Raw genomic sequence first — 22,280 nt, forward strand, 5'->3', positions numbered from 1 at the left:
GTGTACATATGGCAGGGCCCTTGGGCCCAGGTGGCCCTCCCTCTGTGAAGGGCATAGTTGTAACTCTGAACATGTCACTGCCCTGTTTCCCCTGGTCTTCTTCCGGAACCTAAAGTAGCTCACTCTTGCGCTTGCTTTCCCCTGAGGAATCTCTCCCTTATTTGGAGAAAGGCAGTATTTTGAGGAGGTGCGGTGGTGAGTGACAGGCTTTCTTTTTGTTGACCTCTCTTGACATTTAGGAAGGAACAAGGGACACATCTATCTACAGCAGCCCTGCCCTTATACAGAAGAATCAGTATTTATTGAAACAGAAATATGCAATGATTTTTAATTAACTTATTGAATTTCATTATTAAAAGCTAGCTGTCAAATTTTCTTCTAATTTTATGGAGAATCCATTCCAGTCCACATGCACCTAAGATTTGGGTCTTTCAAACCCATTAGTTGCTAAGAGATTTCTGGAAATGGAAAACAAGCAAAAGCAAGAAGTGTGTGTTTTCTGCCACTCTTGTTTATTTAGACTTCAGTTTGTAGTTAATTCTCATAAGACCACACAGTTAAAACCATCTCGAACAGTGCTCTAATTATGTTGACTTATTTAGAATTTAAAGTAAACACTTTCTCACTTTCTTCAAATGCTGAATAGGCCAAAGATTCAGGATACTTTGTTTTAATGCTCCTCCTACTAATTTGCCATAAAAATATAGTAAGTTGACAACATCTATGCAAAAAAATCATGTGTCAAATGAAAATAGATAGGCATAGGTAACAGATATTAAAGTTTTATGAATAGTCTTTCATCTATTAAAACTTTATATTAATACCTGAAAACTTTATATTCCATGCATAAATTTAAGAAATTGTCTCAGTTGGGTATTGCCATTTAAAATTTTTAAATGTAAGTTTTATTTCTATAAACAGCACATGTAAAGCTCCCTTGCCATGCAGACAGGCAAGGGTAAAGCACTTGAAGGTAGGAGGCAGAGTAGAAGGGCTGTCACTAACCCTTACAGGTGAAATTCACATTCTCTGCCATGTCTTTTTTCTACTCCATAAAGGATTATTCCACGTAATGCTAACTGATCCTCTTTCCTTCCACCACCAAAGGATCTGAATATTTGGGCAATGGCTGAGATTTTTGAGACTCCAGAGATTTTTTTTAAAAAAGGTAGAACACATTTGAAAAGCAATGTTGAGGTAGGGTCAGGTGTTGTAGCTGTGGGCGGATAGGAACAAGAGACAGTGGCTGGTTAGTCCATGCCAGGCTGCGTGTTCCTGCTCCCTCCATGGGCCTCTGGAGTTCACTGGGGATGGTTCACTCTGGGAAGGGTTTAGAGAGAGCTAGAGGGGCAAGGAGTGCAAGGCCATCAGGAGGAGGGATGCGGTGTGCACACGTACAGACAGCAATAAGATGAACCCCCAAGGATTTCACCCAGATGGGACGTTCTAGAACTGTGCTCCCACAGCTGGTCTTGTTCCTGATTGGGTAGTATGGGAAGGCTCAAATACTCATTGTCCATTGTTTATTTATGATAAAATTATAAATTTATTTCTAAGAATTATGTCTGTTGCCCAGATATAGTACATAGGGAACATGGGATTTCTCAATTGTGTCCCTATCTCTTAGACCCACGTCCTGTGCCACGTAAAGCCATCTTTTAATGGGACTGTATTTACAATGGAATATGCAGCTCATGAGACAAAATAGATTGACAAAAGATAAGAAAGTTTGTTATGAGTTAAATGACGAACTTTTGTGGGAAAAATAGATTGACAAAAGATAAGAAAGTTTGTTATGAGTTAAATGACGAACTTTTGTGGGAAAAAAAAGAGTAAATGTTTTCCTTTGTGTCATCTTTTGGAGAGGCTACTGTTAGGTGACTCTAAGTTCTCCTGGGATGTTAAATGTATTTTGAAAAGTTCTGGGTTTACAACTAACTTCAAATACTTTTCCTAAATGTAAAAGTAAAATAATTCTGCAAATGCATGACATTCATTATTCTATGATATATTTAACTGTATATTAGAAGAAGACATGATAAATTAAATTAAATTATTTATTATGGAGATTAACAATCAAAGATAAACAATAACTTAAATTTTATTTTAATGTCTATTTAGAGCATTTTTCCCTGTCAAACACTGCTAATCTCAGTCACTACATTTGTTAGACCATGCAATCTGATAAAAGCCACTAAAAATTTTAGCTACCCACTATAATATGAGCATGATTTAAAAATTATATCATACATGTTAGATCACATGTATATGTAGACACATTTTTCAAAATTTTAAATTTAAATTAATATTTATACAGTAGCATTGTCTTTTTATATCATTGCATTCTTAAAATTATTAAATCTTTAAGTGAAAACAAATGTATTAACTTTCATCAACTGGCTGCACATCATGCTAAGTAGTAAATGATATTTAACTTATATTTTAACACAAATAAATATAAAAAGTAAGTATTTTATAGAGCTGGTATTGATTCCTCCCACATAGATCCTTAACTGCTTGCCCAATGGTTTATCTTAATAAATATAACAAAAGAATCATCGTAAACCATCTGACACCCGTCTGAACGTCGTCTGGCTCAATGACTGCTCACTGGAGGCAACCCTTGTTTTCTCTTAAAGACCACCAGAGTGCTCCTTTCAGCTCCCTCTGGGTCCAGGGATGGCCCAGGCCTCTTTGTACTTGTGGGTGAGGGACTCAGTGAGTTGTCCTCTGCTCTGTCAGTAACTGAGCTCTCCATGGGAGTGTCCTGCCTCAGTGGCATGCCCAGCCCACACAGGTGATGGCTGTCCCTAACAGTGTGGCTCATGGCCAGTCCTCTGTGATGGACAGCCACGCACCACCTGCCTGGTCCTGTGAGTCACCTGGCACCACTCCCTGGCCCTGTGGCCCCTCCAGCCTCTGCGCCTAGGCTGGCTGGAACAGTCATGACAAGATCTGATGTACGTAGCACAAAGATGATTTACAGGAGACGTCCAGTCATCGTGCCACTTATAGATGCTGGAGGGCGGAGGTTAGAAACAAGGACACCTTGGGAGGCCACCGCCGGCCTGTAAGCCAAAGGAGACGTGGCTTGATCTAGACAAGTGACGATGGATGGACATGCGAGAACATGCTGATGGTTGAACAGGTGAGAGAGAGGGAGGGCACCCCTCTTTTAACTGAGCACCCGAAAGTGTAAAGAAGCAGGGTAAAGGGTGGTCTGGAGGAAAAGTGGTTTTGAAGAGGAAGAACAAGGAGCTGGCTTCGCGCATGTTATTAGGTGTCTGCAGGTGCCCACACGGACTCGTAGAGGAGACCCATGGGGTTCTGAGCTGGAGATATCAATTTGGGGATCATCACTTCATGTGTGTACTTAAGCCAAGAAACCAGAGGAGATGTGAAGGGGAATGAAGACTAGGAAAAAGAGCAATGGTGTATCTTTACATTTCTATCATTGCTTTTCAACTGGGCATTGCTTGATGAATTTATGAATTACTTTGTATATACAAACAAGAAATCATGTCAACCTGGTTTTATTTAACCCTTAAGATCTTTGCCACAGTTAAAGAAAGTTAAAGATTTGTCAAATCTATGTACTCAAGCATATATCACATTTTCTCTTTTGTATGTCCCTGTAAAACAATAAAATCACTAAAGCATAGCTAGCTTACAGTTCTATTTGTCTTAGTAGCTTTTGGAACTGAGCTATAAGGGATTTGCAGATTGAAGTAATTTTGGATCATTTGCTAGACTTATTCAAATAACAGTTCCCTGATTAACATAAGAATTATGCTTGAATGTATAAATGATATGGAACTGTTGTCCCATATGACAGCAAAAGAAATAGGTTAATTTTATAAAAATAGTAACAGAATATATGTAGACAACTTTCCCAAACTCTGCCATATATCACAGTGAAGTTATATTTTACCCAGCCATTTTGTTCAGTTTTATTTGAAGAATTTTGAATAATGTATATTGTCATTCCTCCATGATTTTTCTGTCTTATTTGGCCAGGATTTAAGTGGCATAACTTATAGAGCCTCAGTATCCTCTAAGTGAAATTAAATGAAAACAGCTAAGCATTCTGGGGACAGCAGTATGCTCTGGTTGAATTTGGATCTCAGCTATATCATAATCCTATGAATAATAGGAAAGTTTCTGTCCTCTTTGAGAATCCTCTCTTCCTCTGAGTAAAATTATAAAGGGATTATTTAAAAATTAAGCAAACCCCTGTATATAAGAGCACAATAATACTTTGACATAAATTCCAGTCCTCCTTTCTGCTCGGGTCCCATTTTCCTCCTTCTGCACACATATCCATGTCTTACTCATGCACCTGTGCGATATTTATTTACTTGCAGTTTTCCAGACCTCAACTCCAGACTTTAGTAGCAGAAGACAGGATGGATTTCTTTTCCAAAGACCCTCTGAAATCAGGTGTTAACCAAATATCCATCCAGCCTAGGAAAGGATACCCTGTGGGGCTGAGAGGTCCAGCTCTGCTCTGTAGGAACCCTAATCCCACATGCTCAGAGAGAAATGCTGCATTCAGCTGGGCTTCAGGGGAGGTCCAGGAAGATCTCCTGGGTCCACCCTTGGAGCATCATTCTTCCTCCTTAGAACCATTTCTAGGATGAGATTTGAAGCCCTGGGAAACTTCATATTCTCCATATAGCGAGGCTGGAGGTAAACATCATGGGCAGTCTTGAAGAGGGAAAGTGCCATGAACTCATTTTGGGGCGGTATCTTTCCCTGCCTCTTGGGATGCAGTGGAACAGCAGAGGAGAGGCTCGACCCCTCCCACTTGGAGTGGGTGTTTGCAGGCAGGACACTCCAGGCCTTCGTAGGAGCTGCTTCCAAGAGCTTCTCCACCCCACTCTGCTCTGGCTCTTCTTCAAAATGCAGGTGCTCCTAGACTCACAGTGGGCTTGGGTCCCAAGAAACCCATTATGAATGGGACACACGCCTGACTTCCAAGCATCCTTCCGTGTCAACATGGTATGTTGCATGCACGAGTTGTCCCCTCTTGAGCCTGTGGCTGCCTGGAAGCTGCAGGGCGCTGCCGGAGAAAAGATCCAAACTCCACCAGATGCTCTTCATTTCCCACTGTGTGAAGTCGAGCCCTGTACGTGAAACCACCATGCGGCAGTGAGCCTCTGCAGGAAGAGGCCCGGAGCACAGGGTGCTGCACAGACCCTCTCGCAGGTGTCACACCATGTGGGTGGGTGTTCTTCCAGGCTGTGGGACAAGGACAGTGAGGAGGAGGTGGGAACTCAGAGCCATGGCCTTCCCTCTCTTTTTCAAGAGAAGTTTCACTTTTTGATATTTTTATGAGAGAATTTTACATATTATTTTATTTCAAAGGAAACTGAATAATGGAATGTTTGAAAGGCATGGTGAGACCTCACTGGATGGCTCTTCCCCTCTCCTGGTTCCCCCCCAAACCAACTTCAGCTAACCTCTCCTGCATGGTTCCTCTGCACTTTGAGTAATTGGCTAATAAATCTGAAACTAATTTGGTCTAAAGTGTTAATGGTGGATAATGATTTAATGTGTTTCCCCACCCAGGGAACACATTTGCATTTTAATAGAGGTCTTACCAGCAATTTTCTTAACTCAAATGAATGACTTTAATGGTGGGCATTTGAGGTGCACCAGGGATCCATTTGGGCAGAACTTTTCCAGTATCCCTAAAATCTCTCCTCATCAGGCAGCCTAATACTGCTCTGGCATCTTCCAACTCTTCTTTGTAAGAAATTTTACTCTGTTTGTATGTGTGTGTGTGTGCGCACGCACGTGTGTGTGAGTACTTTGTATGCAGATCAAGTGTGATTTTGATTGACTTTGTTTTTTTGAGTTTGGGGTCTCTCTGGTTGTCCAGGCTGGCCTGGACTCCCCCTTGGGGGATCCTGTCGCCTCAGCCTGTCCAGTGACCAGAACTGCAGGCACAAGTAACAGCACTGGACATATTTTTGAGAATACTGTTCTCGAATCCATAAACACAGATTTCTGTTAATGTATATCTGCTCTGAAACAAAAGCTTTAGCTATCACAGTCACATCTGTGCTTTGGCACTGAAACAAAGGTTACCAGTTCCAAAGAAAAGGAAGGGGTAACCATCGCTAATATTGCAAGTTGAAACAGACAAGTACAGCATCAGTCATTCTGTCCACTGATGAGATTTTCACCAGTTGCTGAATTGAAGAAGAATGATGCTGTTATAAAGTCACTGAAAGTCGACCACTCAGGTCTTCTGCCCTCGATCCTGCAGACCTTGCTCTGACTGACTTCCACTTCACTCACCCGATCTTCACTCTGGGGAACGGGTTTCCTGTCAGAAGGGAAAAGGGGAAAAGGAAAAACAGTTCAAAGAAAGAGCTGGGTGTCTGGCCTCCCTCTGCTTCTAACTTAGGTGATGAGAGCAACTCTATCCCTGTCACACACATTTGCAGCTTTTTAAATACCTCAAAGAGTGAGTGGAAGTGACCAAAATTAAATCATGCTCCATACAGGGACATTTGTGCCCCCTCTGGCTTCCTCAGCCCACTGTGGGGGAGGCTGTCTGCTGGACTCCCCCGTGCAGTCCACGGGCTGGGCATCCAACACCCCCAGCCAGCAGGGATTGAGCCCAGGAGGCTGCTGGGTTTCTGACCTCAGGGTTAGTGACAGTCTTGGAAAATGACTTTTTCAAGGGGGGTCACCTGATTTCTTCTTCGTGGCTCTTAATATCCATTTTGTGCAATTCCTTATGAGAAAAATCCCCCATGAATTCTCCATTTCTCCGTGAGCTGTTATGAAGCCACACATTTCAATTTGCACATTAGAGTTGCAGTCTACCCAAAGCGGATGCGGGATGCAGCGTGCCCAGAGCTTCCTGTGGCAGGCGGCCAGTGCAGGAGCGTCATTTGTAGCATCATCATCATCCACAGACAGTGAGAATCGCCATAAGGGAGCACTGCTACTTGATCATGAGTTTCCTTAGATGTTTGTATCCCCTGAGGAAAAAGAAAAAATTCTGAAAAACATTCCAAAAGAATTCTTCTGAAAGTACCTTTTTTTAACCCTCAATACTGGTGATGGAACCCAAGTCCTTACCCATGTCAGGCAAGCATACATCCTGAGTTCCATTTCTGCCCCTGAAGTTGTTTCTAAATAAAATTTAAACAGAAAATTTAAAAAAATTGACCTACAATAACGAAGTATCCATGGCCTCTTCTACTGTGAAGAAGATATTTTCTGATCCATAGTGCATCAATGTAGTACCAAGATTTTTTGTTTTTGTTTTTTTAGTTTTATCTCTCCTTTTCTCAAAAACTAAAATAAGTTCCCATTACACTTGTTTTTGGACACTGGCCCCCAAAATAATTCTCTGAAGTCAATTTCACCTCACAAAACAAAAAGTACCACTCATATTTTTGTTTGAAAACACAGCCCTCCCTGAATATATTACCTGAGAATAGTGGTTCTAAAAGGCAGCCACTTGCTGTGAGCATCCTGACATATGGGCTCAAGGTCATCCTCAGTGGTCAATCACTGGTTTAGCTGGGCCTTTGCTTGGTCAGATGAACAGTGAGTTTGGTGGCCACTGTGTCCTAGGTGCCATGTGGATGTGTGGGCCACCTCATCTGGTGGTGTGGTTTGCATCTTTGACTCTAAGGTTGACATTCAAAGTATGATTAACAGAAGGAAGATTTTTGTGATAATTGCTGAGAATTTCATCCATACCCCGGTGACTTCTCTTGTCACTCTCCATTTTGATGACACTGCTTCTGAACTGTGGTGTTGTCCTTTGTCTTAGCCTTCTCAGCCGTGAGCTGCACCGATGTCTGTGGGCATTTTTCCCTCACCCTCCTCATTCTTCAGGGGTACACCCCCAGGAAGGGTCCAGGCCGGGGACCTGGGTTGCTCCTGACCTATCAAACATGGTCATTTTCCAGTTAGAAACAGTTTTTTGACTTTTTTCATTAATTATTGATGCCATTCTCAATTTTCTCCTCACTCATATTTGATGTACTCTCAAATTTCCCATTTTATCAACCGTGGCTTTTAGCTCTTACTAAAAAGAAATCTTGTATTTTATGGCCTGTGTTGTGTGTGTGTTTCCCAAAATTTTCCAAACCACTAGTTATTAAGTCCATGTAACTTTCCAATGACACTTTTATTTAGCTACCTGTATTTTTACTAGAATTTCTTAATGGACCTGATATTTTCTCATGAAGCTTTGTTTGTTTTTATGATTTCTAGGATTTCAAGCTTTGCTCATTTCAAACATGTTCATTTGAAGTATCTGTTTCTGTGTCCCCTTTTTATAAAGCACATACCCACTAGGGATCTTCTCAGGGTTTATCCACAGGTTTTTGGAGAGATTTTCCTACAAATAGGAGACTACACTAATGGGCTCATTGACTCAGTGACATTTCCAATTTAGGAATCGAGGAATCTCTGTATTTTAAAGTTCATGTGGGTCATTTTCTGATCAGCGGGTTCACTGAACAAAATTTCTCCCAGTATTAAGCACTAAGATAGAAATTTATAAATTCTGCTGACTTTCCTATCCCCTACTACCCCCCCTCCCCTCCCCTCTCATCTTCCCTCTCTACCTCATCTGTTGTTGTTCCAGTCACTAATATGGTATTATGTAAACATTGTGAATGTGTAACTGATGTGATTCTGCAATCTGTATTTGGGGTAAAAATGGAAATGCAAAACTCATTTGAATCAAATGTATGGAAGATGAAAAAAATAAATAAATAAATAAAAGAAAAAAATAAAAAAATAAAAAAAAGAAATTTGTAAATTCTTATTTTCATCATATTTTAAATATTAGAGTAAATGGTATAATTTGTAAAGTTTGTAATTTTCAAGATGAAACAAGGCTCTATTTGAAAAACAGAGCAGAATCATTTATTTTCCAGCAGTTCCAAAGCCAGTCCTATGTTCTTCACCTAGTATGATGCTGGGTGCCAGATGCTTGGGGGCACCCTCCACCAGCAGCCTGAGCAGAGGGCAGGAGAGCAGCGCTGTGCTCACCCAAAAGCTGATGAGACTCTCTGACCTCATCCCAGCGCCAGAGTCTGGATTCTGGTCCACCGAGTTCCGCCCTCCAAATGTTGACCCAAGCTTTGTGACTTCTAGAACCCGATTACTCTGATAGATCTGGGATTCCCATCAAAGTTATAGCTTTCCCTCCTGTAGACTAAATCTCAGGGGCTCTCACTTAGGGAGAGTGAAACTTCATTGAGAAAAGTACATCAATGATGTAGTGAAGGGAATTTGAAAGCAGAAGCTTTTATTTTTTATCTTCCATTTTTTTAAGTATATGAGGCTATAACCATTGAAAAACCATTAAAAAAAACCAGGTATGAGCTTTCTGAATCCAAATACTGTACTGGCAATTAAAAAACTGAAATGTATGATTCCTTACAATATATTACACATTTTTTTAGGTAGAAAGATGAGCTTTGCAGGGATCATAAGTAACATCTAAGACAGCATCAAGACATTGGAAAGGGACAGGGTGGCCTTCTTTGTCCTGTGCAGGTCTTTGGCAGCATCCTGAAATGGTCCTGTATCTGTATCTGCAATATCAGGCGGTTTCAATGACAGAAGAATGAGCAGCGGGTGGATGAGCACCCAGAGGGTTGTGGGAGATTTGTTGAAGAGAGATGTAAGGATGTGGATTCAACCCCACTGCAACTGTTTTAGTCAATGTGTTTGTTGCTGTGACCAAAAGACCTAAGAAGAACAATTAGAGGAGAAAAGGTTTATTTGGCTCATGGTTTTAGAGGTCTGCGTCCATAGGCAGCCAAACTCCATAGCTCTGGGCCCAAGGTGAGCAGAACATCATGGTGGAAGGTCATGGTAAATGAAAGCAGAGACCTAGCTCTGCCCACCCCAAAGCACACCTGCTTCTCCAACCACACCTACCCACCTATAGTTAGGTCCCAGTTAACCCATATCAGTGGATTAAGACACAGACTAGGTTAAACCTCTCCTAACCCATCATTTCACCTCTAAAGATTCTTGCATTATCTCACACTTAGCATCTGGGGACACTCAAAACAAACTACAACAGCAACTGAAACACTGTGTTCTGTAGGGACACCTGCCCCCGACCAAAAGAAGTCTGGGCATGTGCTCTCAGGTAGAGAGGGGGGCTGAGGTGTATGCTCCCTTCTTGAGGACAGGGCAAGCATTTGCCTGTGACAGGGACACTGCAGGTGACAGTGTGATTGTGTGAAGGGGCCAGGAGGTAAAAGGATGGCATGGGGATTTGCACCTTTGGAAGATGTCACCTGCTCCTGTAGATGCCAGGTTGTCTTATACTACAATTTCTGAAAGTGTGTCCTCAGCATGGACTTTCCAGAACGTAGAAACTTTGTTCTCTTCAAGGACTTGATGCCAGTTCCATTCAATTAGACTTTGTTAAACCAAATTACGCAGTGTTCTTCACAAAGGGACCCCTTGGAGCCTTCTCTGTGCCATAGGGTGTCAAGACTCACCAGCGTGGCACCGCTCCAGACTGCTCCCTGGTGGATCTACTTCCACACCCCTGACCTGCCACCACTCCCACCAGGAGCTCTTCAGAGGACAGGCATTCCACCAAGCGAACAAGAAGCGAAACACACGTGGAAATGTGTTTTGTTAAATAGCCAGCCGGGAGGCAGGAATGATCAAAACACACAGAGCCAGAGCAGGCCGAGTGGGCCAGTGTGATGCCGCTCTGCTGACAGTGTTCCGCAGTCGATAGCAGTTAGAACCTCTGTCTAATGACACCGAGACATCAGATTAGAAAAGGAGAGAAGGCACACTAAAATCCAGCGTTCTGAAATTGAATTTCATTCAAGCAAATATTTATTGAAATCCTGCCCTGCACCAGACACCACATAATAAATAAGTAAATATACAAACAAGGTTCTTACTGGGGAAAATAAGCACTGTAATCAAGTCTCGGCAGAATGATCTGCATATGCAGTTCTTGATGTGGAGCCTTGGGGCAGGCTGGAAGGGAACATGGAACACCAAGTGCATCTGGGAGAACAGCTGGGAAGGGAGGGCAAGTGCAGGGGACTTAAATGACAGTGCAACCACTGCACAATTCTAAACTGGAGATAAGAGGACAGATTACTGAGGGTTCTAGAAGAAACGACACTCGAGAAGGGGGCTGGAACACCCCGCTGACCCTCAGTGTCTCCTTGTCCTGACTCCTTTCTGTACTTCCCTCTGTGAATTTCATTAAGGCCACTGGAGTTACACTTTAGAAAGACTTGCAGTGTGAAAAATGCTAAGTCCACCATTACTGTCCTTTAGATATTTTTTCTCAAAATACAGAAAATTATCAGTCTGAAACAATTCAAATATTTCCTTAATGCCAAAGATTTATGATTAGTTTTTAATGAATAGATTATATGTCTATTTCTGATAAAAGTGGTTCTCAGATTTTAAAATTTCAATGAAGTAGACATGTTCTAAGTAATTGTGAGTTTTGATATTTTGGCAATGCGAGATCGACTTTGCACACAGGGTCTAACAGTGAACTACAGGTGCCTGAAAGTGGTTTTTGTTACTTGTATGGGAGAAATGAGGATCCTAGTTAGGGCTGCAAAACAGAGTGTATTTGTAAGATCTTCTGAGAGGATTCTGACACATGCGTGTGCCACACAACCTGTGATTCCTCCCGCTCCACTACTGCCCATGGCCCACCACTGCCCACCACCACTGCCCATGGCCCACTGCTGTGCACTACTACTGCCCATGACTGAGAAGCACTGATTGCACTGTGTGACCTGCCACAGCAGCCACTGGCATTTGCAAAGAAATCGTGACTTTTTGAATGGAAGTATTCCCCCCGACCACCAGATTTTGCTTCTAATTGATAATATGTATCATGGTAAAACTCTCAAGAGCAAACTGTGAATGTTACAAAATAATAAATATAACCACAAAATGTGACTAAGTGAAATAAATACATCTCCAGATGATTTTCAGAATTTCCACTAATCTTTTTTTTCTGAGAGTATGTATTTTTAAAAGGGTATTTTGAGATTCTAAGGGTAAATTTCTCATTTTAAAATATTTTTACACCATGCAATCTGGATGGAAATGCGTGACTTTCAAGATCCTTTCAAACGATAATAAAAACTTATTTTAAAACCATCATTAATTAAAGTAGCATGTAAAAGAAGATGTGATGAACTCCTGGATTATCATTCAACTTGCTTTCTATTATTTTTTTCTGAAAACCTTTTACTTTCCTTCCCCCAAATAGACAAGAAATTTCACATGAAAGAATTTCTTAGTAGTTAGCATAAGGAATGTGACTGTATTAGTGGTTACTAGAAAAGCTTCCTGAACAGCTGAGCTGTGGCCCATGGGACAGCACTGCCCAGCACACATCAGCATGCAGGAGGCCCTGGGTTCCAACCCAGAACCACACACACAAAAAAAAGTTTCTTGGTGATCCTTACTTGTGATTTTCAATTTTTTGTCTTTGTTGACCATAATATGTGTGAAGGGCAGTATGTCTGCATTCTACACATGGCTTCTTGTGATCAAATTACTCCTAATCTATGAGGCGATTGGGAATGCTCTAGACTGAAATGTGAGATGCCACCCCCCTTGAGGTCATCAGTCAAGGTTACTCAAGCCCAGTTTGAAAGTCACTCTGGCTGCTTCCAAGGACAGGCCAGTAACCAGAGACTCCTGATCTGAGCAGAGATCTGTGTGGCCACCCAGTTCTTAGGAGCAAGGCTACAGGTCAACAGTTGGTGGAGCTGGGTGAGTTTCTGTCCCATGGGAACAAGGAAGATTATGCATTTTCATGAAATCTTAACCCAAGATTTTACCAAATGTGTCCGAAGAAACCAAGGTCTGATTTTCAAGGACTCCAACATTGGGGTCTTGGTGACCTGGAATGTGTCTTCCAGACTGTGACTGGTCCCATATGCAGTCAGATTAGGAGGCTCGCAGTGTCTCCCCCCTGCGCTCCTCTACTGCAGGAGTGACGGCTCAACCCCGCAGTAGACTGAGAAGTACCTGCAGGTTGCTCGAAACCCTCTCCCGGCTTCCTAAGGAAAAGGGGACCTTGGACAAAGAGAACAGTCTTGTACTCTAGAGTCACGGATGCGCACGTTCTTATAGTTTGTAAAACTCTGAGAAAACATCAGTTTAGGTGGAAATGACAGTTTGTAGATGTATATTGGTTCAATTTTTAAATAATGATGTCCTCAAGCATAAATTTCTTACTGCTTATATGACTATGTCAGGGTTATGTAAATTGTCAGTTTGAATAAAACACATGCTGGCGGCACACCCTGGGGAGCAGACTGTTCCCTAACCTGGGGGTATCCGGGAAACAGAGCTGATGGTGTCTTTGACATTTATGTTCTTGCAAGTTACATTAGGAATGAAAGATGGGTAGGTGAGGGAGAAGGTGGTAGATGGCAATGGGTCCCCAGTATTGGTCCCCAAACTTGACTGCTGCTGGGACAAATGAATTTGAGAGAAATTCAGTTGAGAGAAAATAAAGCCAAGCCTGGGTCTTGCCAGTGTAACAGGCCCTGAAGGAGGACAGCATGGTCGGTGCGCAAAGTGGCTTGTGGTCATCTTCATCAGAGAGGTTTGCAGACAGCTATGACAGGGAGCTCTAAGGACAGAGAGCAGAACAGCCTGCCTGAACTAGAAAGGTCCCCTTGGTGACATGGAAGGAGAAAGAGATGGACAGATGGATGCAGGGATGCAGGTCAAGGTCAAATGAGAGGTCCTCTTGGCGGACTTGGAGGCAGTTATCTTGTAAGCAAGGGGATGTATTTGGACATTGGCTGCAGGTTTTGAGTCAGTTTTGAGGTATCTATGTGGAAAATGCAATTCATCTTTCTAAACCAAACATGCTATAAGTGAGCTGGTGGTGAGAAAGCAAAGATCTAGCAGGATATCCCAACAAGGCTCATGTTTTCCCAATACCATGTATGAGCTTTCAGCTCGTCAGGTGGTCTTTGGGGTGAGGCAAAGAGCAGGACACTGAGCAGGACTGGAGAAAATATAAAGTTGCAGTGGCATGATTGCGTGCGTGTCTGTGCACATGTTTAACCCACTAAATCCCATTGTCCCAGATGTGGGACACCTAAAAAACTTAAATTAAGTGACAAATATTTTTGTCAACTTTTGAGATAAATGTTTTTAGAGCTCTATTTGGGGAAAGGAATAGGTGAATAAATTGTATAGACGTCTCACTTACATTCCATATGTGGAGCAAAAACATACACTAAGGCTATGTGGGCTCCAGATCATGATATCCGATCTATTTAAGGCACCTGTGTTAATTTGTTGAACTATTCAGAAAATTAAAAGCTGGGGAATTAATGGATTAAAGTCAAGTTTGCAGAATAGGAGTGCTGGGATTATTATTTAGTGGTAGAGCACTTCTCTGTCACGTGTGAAGCCCTGGGTTCAAATCTCAGTACTGAATGTAAATAAATAAAATAAAGGTCCATTGACAACTTAAAAAAAATATTATTAAAAAAAGGAGATTGAAGAATGGGATTGAGGGAACCCTGCCGATTAGGTTTTGCAGATTTGGTAGAGAAGTCCTACTCTCAGGGTACAAAAAGTGACACTGTTTTTATAGGGCAGCGATTTTTAAAGTAAGAAAGTGGAGTTAAATGTCCGGTATGCCAACATACACAGGTTCCAGGATCAGCCAGGATGACATATGGGGTTCAAGAGGGCGAAAGTCTTTATCAGGAAGCCTTGCTCCTGCTCCTCTGGCCACCACTCCTTGGGTGCCTCTGCCATTGCCACCCTGCAACTGTGGGCAGAGAGCAGATGTGTGGCCTGTCTGCATGCTGGCGGAGGTCCACGCTGACTGTGGTGAAGTGCACGTTCTTGCTCAGTGTGTATGTGTGGCAGATGCGCAGCTGGCCTCCAGTGCAGAGGCCCAGATAAGCTGCTCTGGGGAGCGGGGCAGGTGAGTGCCTAAGAATCACTGGCACACAAATTCTCCTGAGGTGGCCTGTCTCCCAACCCCCTGTTACAGCCTCACCTGGGCATGTGCATTAGATTGCTAATCACACACACACACGCACACACCACACCATACATACTGCACATGCACACCACAAACCACACACACACACACACACACACACACACACACACACACACACACCATGTACACACCACACACATAGGCTGTCCTCACTCCCCAGGCCTGTGCTTTTGATTTTCTTTCAGAGTTTATCCCTTTCTTACAATTAGGAAAATGTCCATGTGGAAACTTCAGTTTCAAGAGCTGCTTCCAGGAGTTTTTGGCAGAGTCTGTCAGCACAAGTCCCTCTGAGGGCCCAGGAGAGAATGATGGTTTTCAGGGAGGGCCCAGGGAAGGAGGCTGATGGCGGACATCCCCAAGCTGATGGCAGCGGTCTGTGGGCTGGCTTGTATGCCCAGGTTGCAGTGTCCAGGAGGGTGTGACTGAGCCCTAAGGCAGGAGGCACTTTAGATGGATTTTGTTTTGTAAGGTGGCTGAAGAAAAAAAAGAGGTGTGGTTTATATGCAACAAACTGATTATAGGGAATGAGGTGAGACGTTCCCAAGACCTAAGCTCATGCTTCCTGCCAAAGTAGAGAAACACCTTGGAGAACTGTGAAAACACTGGCTGATTGGACTTTATCTGTTGTGGTTAGATTTGAACAAAGATTTAGAGGTCAAGAGTTTAGAATTCCAATCTACGGAATCCCAGGATGGTGTACCTTAACAAAATTGGGTTGAAATAAGCCCAGCAGAAGGGGCAGGGGACCTTCCTTCCACTCCATTAGGGCAGACTGGACAGGCCAAGATGCATTGCAGAAAATAAATAATTTTTGCTGCAGTTTCTGGAAGAAGAAGTGTGCCCATTTCATAAGATAACATAACAGATGGAGTTGGCAGGACAGAACCCTTGACACAGAACATAAGGTCAGAAAAGGGGAGAAGTCCAAATGACCTTCACAGGTGTGCAGCTCATCAGTGATAGAATTGTCAGGAAGGGTGTTATCAAGATGAATCTAATGACTAACACCTTGCAGGAAGATGGTTGCTTTCGTAATCGGTGTCTGTCTAGGTGAGTCGGCCTTGACTTTGAAATAACAGCCCCTGGTGGAGGTTATCAGCAAAGAGAATTAAAGGAAGCCTTGCAGCTGGAACTCCAACTCCTCACCTATTCATTCTGCTGACAGGCTGGCTCCCAGTTTAATTTCTGCTTAGCAGTACATCACCAGGAGTTTGTTGCTGATTTGCAGTTTCCTTTGGTGACATTCTTTGATTCTTTAGCTGCCTTCCCTGGCAGTTAAGATGTCCCATACTACTTCATGCTGTCATAAAAATGGAAAAAATCATTAGAAAATATTCTAGCACCATTTTAGAGGTGCATCTTTCAAAGTATAACCCAACAAGTATTCCAGGATCCCAGATCCCTCTGAAAAGACGGCGATATAATGACTATATTGATAAAGTCAGTCTGCAAATGCTGAGACTCTTTTGCCAATGCGCTAATTCTTGTGTAAACAATCACATTTGCATGAATTAGGAACAAGCATAACTTTTGCTTATAGATTACCCTTTTATTTACAATTTACCCTTTTTCTGAAATATAATTTCATGACATAGATAGTAGATAGAATTCCCTACTCCTGATTTATTCTGCAATAAAAAAGTTAAACATAAAACTTCTTTGTTTCCTGAAATCTGCAACCTTTTTGCTTGGCTCTTTGATCTTGGGAATCTGGATGTGCTAGCACCATGACCCAGTTGAATTTATTCAAGCAAATACAGAGAAAGAAGTAGCTGCTTTAGTTTTTACATTGCATTTTTACCTGCATTAGGCCAATTAACTGCTGTTTGGGCAGTGCCAAAACATTAAGAGAGTTAAAGAGCAAATGCATTTTGTGGAGTACTCCAAGGACTGGATAGTCACTTGAATTCCCAGCATGGTAGTCAGTTTTGGCCTACTGTGACCTTGGCTGGAGCAGAGTAACGGATGGCTAGTCAGGGTTGTGCAACTCCTGCCCACAGGACACCTGCAAAGCCAACACTTTTTTACACTTTGGTTAGTGTGGTGTAGACTGACAATATTTGCAGTTCTTCCTTGAATGAGGTTTTTCTTTCTACCTGTGCAATGACTGGAACCACTCGTGAAAGCATTTAGTTACCTGAGCATTTAAGGTGCCATGCAAGGTTCTACTGGAATTCCACAGAGGAATTCCAAATGGGAAGGTTGTATCCACCCTGTGTTAAAAGGAGTGAAGGCTTGGGTATGGAAAGAGCTGGGGTCAAGGGTGTCCTGTGTGGTTCCTGATGGCAGGAGAACAGGACAGCAAGGACCTTGGGCAGAGAGTGGCCTGACTTTGGTCACTCAGACAACTTCTTTTCTTACACCTTTTTTTGTTCTTCAACTGGCAAAAACTACTGAATTGTGTTCTGCAGTTTTCTACAGCATTCATTGAAAAATGAATATTCAAAATAACATAATGCATACAGTATCTTGAAAATAGGCCAAGGAATTGTCCAAGAAATATTTCAGAAAGTAACTTGCCTTTTTTAATCAAACATTCCAGTGTAAATGTATACCTAATAAGTCACATTTTCTGCTTATTATATAACATATGGGCTACTTAAGATGCCCAGGTGACTATTAAAAGTAGAAAAATGATCATCTAGGAAAGAGTTATTAGAGGTTGAATCTTACCCAATAAAGCCCACATGTCCAGTTCTATATGTCCCAAATTAGGACCCTGGTAATGGTGCCTTAATGGATAGTTTTAAAATCCAGAATATTCATTTGAAATCATCCATCAGATGGGCATGAGACAATAAAAATGTACACACCGAGGTTCCCAGCTCTGCAGCCTGCTCCACCGGCTGAATCCAGGAATCACAACTGACTTCTCTATTGTGCTGAGAATGAATTGATCCATAAAGACTCAAAGTCTTCGTTTGCTGTTTCTATGTTTCCCAGAAGATTGCATTCCTGTGAACAGACAACCAGTCTTGTACCTCACTCGATGTGGTTGATATCAGAATTAGAACTTGGGCATTTTTTCAAAAGAAAAAAAATTAATGCATTAATGGGCAATCACATTTCTGTGTCATTAAGATACTGATATGAGTTGAGGAATTGAAATCCTTATTTCTCCGAAGGCATGTGTCACAGTGGACCATTTGTGATGTTTATAGAACCATTCTCACAAATAATGGGGAGCTGTGAGTTCTGGGCTCTCTCCCGGCTGTAATTGACACGCCCTGCGAGATAATGAGATGGTGTTTGTAAAGTGCAGCAGGGATCTCCAGTGGAAGGAGAATATAAATAGGAGCATTGTTGCTAGCTACCTGGACCCCATAGGCCTTGGAGTCAACATGTTGTTGGGTGGAATAGAAGGCTCACATTTTGACTGCTGCTTAGCTGGAGACCATTTAATTAAGAGCCGTTTTGGAGGATTTTCCTTGGTATTTTAATGAAATTCAATTCATCATGCTTATTATCACAGTACCTGCGCTTTGGCCTGCTGGCAATGGGGAACACGGGTGAGCTCCTCTCGATATGGCGGCCTAGGTGGCACTTCGTTAATTAGGCCATGAACAGCATCACAGCCCAGTCATTCTGGGCATACATAGCTTCTTAGTTAATGGCCCTTCATCTTCAGCCCAACTTTATGCTTATTTATTCTCAGGAGAGAGCTGCGTTATGTGAGATCAGCCCTCGTATTGGAATGTGTAGGAGTCTGAGAGTCAGGACCCAAGAACCAAAGAATCTCGACTCTCTCAGAACACTCTAAACCGACTCTACAGCCAAACACTTTAGAAGGCCATAGAATGGGGAGGAGAGTGAGTTGACCTTACAACCATCAATTAGGAGTCTTCCTAGAAGGGAGCAGTGTGTTTGTAGGCACACCAGACAGAAGCAGGCAGAAGCAGGAAATGCTCCAGACACATGGAGATTAATAATCTGAATGGGAAACAGGGCACCACATTTCCTCTTAAATTATTCAGGTGGACTCCTCACACAGGGCACCCGTGTGGGTGGGAGGGTGAGGAGGGGGGGGTGAGCATTATGGGGGAGGGCGATGAGATGAGAGGACCAGAGCTGCAGAAGGGCCCAGGTGTGAAGGGGAGGGGACTTGCAATTTTGTCTAACTTGGAAGATCACGGGCGGCAGCAGACTGTTGGAAGCCTACAGTGATAGAGCTGTGAATAACATCATTATACCTCACTGAGAAGGTACTTACAGAACAAGGAACTTCCCTTGTTCAGCTCTTGTGATGCTCATATGCAATTTCTGCAGCTTTTTCCCCCAAATAATCCCAGAGACTGTAAGGGTCCGGCGAAGCGTCGGAGAAAGAGACCACAAGAGATCAGCCTCATGCAACACGCAGGGGGAAGTTTATTAGGATCCAGTTCAGCGTGCTGAGGCTCCAGGCAGGCTCTCACAAAAAGGGAGAGCAGCCCAGAGCCCCGAGCAGAAGTTAAGCAGAGCTTAAGTATACTTTCTGGGGAACGCGGGGGGCTTTGCATACATCAGAACAAATCATCACAAGGCACGGGAAAATTGAACAACAACTCTGAGACCTGATTAGTACATTCATTGGCGGGAACAGATTGGACAGGGGTGATTGGTCACTTCTAAGCAGGGTGCACATTCAAACTGATTGGTTTTGGGACTTGCAATGTCTATGTGCCATTCTACACAGAGTCCCAAGTTATTAGACAACCAGAGGAGCCAGTGAGAATGTTTACTGGGCAGTTCGGGTATTGTTCAAACAGCTACAGAGATTACAGGTTCCGGGGGTAGCAGAGGAATTGTAACAATACTTAGTCTTTTATTCTTTAACCCAAGCCTTGTAGCCCAGAAACTTTACAATGTCCGGTCCTTTACACTTTAACTCGGGCTCTGCGACTTAGAACCAGCTTAAAAATTTCACCTTTACAAGACAATGTCAGAGATCACTCCCCTCAGCACATTCTCCACAATTTGGTTCTAACTTGACCAGTAGGGAGTAAATATTGACTAAAAGGATCATTATTGCATTAAAGTTTTTTATTTCCTGTTTTAATAGGTATTTTTCTATGACATTTACAGGATACAGCACATTACCTAATTTACTTAAATCTAATTAGATTGGCTGTTCCACCACCTATCTATCTGCCTCCTGGTGTTCATACAAACTGACTTCAGCATAGCTCCCCCTCCCACTTCTGAGGGTCAGCACCCTGTGGCTCTGGGGACCAGAAGCCAGGGGTGGCAGGAGGCCCATCCCTCTTTGGCAGTAGTGATGTCTTGGTACCAATGGCCCACCTTGTCTGTTATAGCAGCTCTCCTGGAGTGCTGGCACCAGGTCATATGAGGCTCATTCATGTTTCCTGTGCCTCAGACATTGATCATGGAGTTCACTGGCCACTCTGCCACCTGTCAGTCTCATGAAGTGTCCAGACACCTCCCTACATGCTGCCTAGAGCTGGACACGGGGCTCCTCCACTTCCAGGTGTCTCATCCCTGCTGACAATATGCCTCCTTCAACCCACTTAGGGATTCCGTGGCCCTAAGCTTCCCTGTATGACTGAGGGCAGAAGAAAGAGCCTTCCTTCCTAACTCAGATTCATAGCTGAGGTCCCATAACAAAAGGCAGAAGAGTAAGAGAAAACAATATGGATGTGTTTGGCACAAATTGTACATGACATGGGTCCTTCATAAGGAAATGAAGACCCACAGTGGGCAGTCGTGGAGAGGTGTGACAGCAGACAGGGGTGAACTAATGGTGACCCACGGGAGGACCTTGAGAGGCCTGTTAGTTCAGGCTTATCTGCGTCTGTGTCTGCAGATCAGGGGTGCTCCTTCCTTTGTGCAAAGGGAGACTCTTCTGTGAGGGCCTTAGGACTGTCTCAGGAGAAGGGGGAAGTCAGAGAGATCCCCCGCTTCTGGGTTTTTCTGGAATGTTAGTGGGCCAAATATGGTCAGTTTGTCCTTAACCCCATCAGCTGGGAAGGATGTGATAGAGTGTGCATCTTTTACCCAGCACCTGAGAAGGACTGGATAATTCTCAACACCCACCCCCCAAAGGAAGGCTAAGACCCTGGGGTTAGGGAGCCTGTCTGGCCCTGTCCAGCCCTGAGGAAGGGGGTCAGGGAGGCATCCCCATTTCTCTTGTAGAGCTCAGAGGAGAGATGGAACTCGGCACCTCAGAAGGTAGCAAGTCCATAATGATATGGCGGTGTGACAACCCGACAGAACACTAATTAGTTCTCTTTGTAAGAGACGTTTGAATTAACTCTGAGAAAAATAAGATTTTAAAATCAGCAGGCTGTGCAGTTTGATTTGTGTTTATATCATCTTCTGTGCTTGTAGAGATAATGCCAAAGCAGTGTACCCCTGTTCTCCATGTTGAACGTCTAGGTCCCGGCTCCAAGGGAAAGCAGTCCTCACTAACCTGAACAGATGCACGCCATCCTTACCAACAGCTTGGAAATGCAATTCCTATAAAGACTAGGAGGAGAGTATGGGAAACCCTCAATGATTTTTCAAGTGCAGTTGATTTCCCATCTTATTTCAATGAAGAACTACCGATCAAGCTGATGTTTACGAGCTTGTGTTTTGCATGGCTTGACGGTGTGTGTGTGCACGCTCGCGCGTGCATGTGCTTATTGTCTCCCAACCATTGCTTTCTTAGCTGCCCTGATTCTTATTTGAATTTTCTATGCCCGTTCTTGTCCACTAATATGTGTCCACAACGTATATCATGAACTTCTGTCTTCTCTTTATGGGCTCTATTATTGTGACATTCATGAGTGATAAGTGTGTTAGTGCTGTTAGATATGCCAGGGTCAAGAGCTTCATGCTTAAAGCTGCAGCATTTCTACTTGGTGCTGAGCTCCCTATTCTTTCTCTGTTACTATCACATATTTTTCCACTCTAAGAGCAAAACAGGATTTTATTTCAGCAATTTGTGAATCCCAGAGCATTATTATTACTGAGTTTCACAGGGTTGTTCAGCTAGTGGTGGGTGTGAAAAGAAGCCGTAGCACAACTCTTCCTTCTTCTGTCGTATTCTTTAATGTGAATACACGTATATCTTCTTTTAATTTACTATTTTCAAGAACCAAAAAATGCAAAATCAAATTACCTGAAGCTTATGATCCATCATTTATTATATAAGATATTTTTGCGTTCATTGTTCTGCTCCTGTAGGGAATGAAGAATGAACTTGGGATGATGTTTAACTCATTCTTCCACATTCTTGCCTTAGGAGCCTTCA

This window comes from Callospermophilus lateralis (assembly GCF_048772815.1).
Source record: "Callospermophilus lateralis isolate mCalLat2 chromosome 14 unlocalized genomic scaffold, mCalLat2.hap1 SUPER_14_unloc_1, whole genome shotgun sequence".
Lineage (NCBI taxonomy): Eukaryota > Metazoa > Chordata > Mammalia > Rodentia > Sciuridae > Callospermophilus > Callospermophilus lateralis.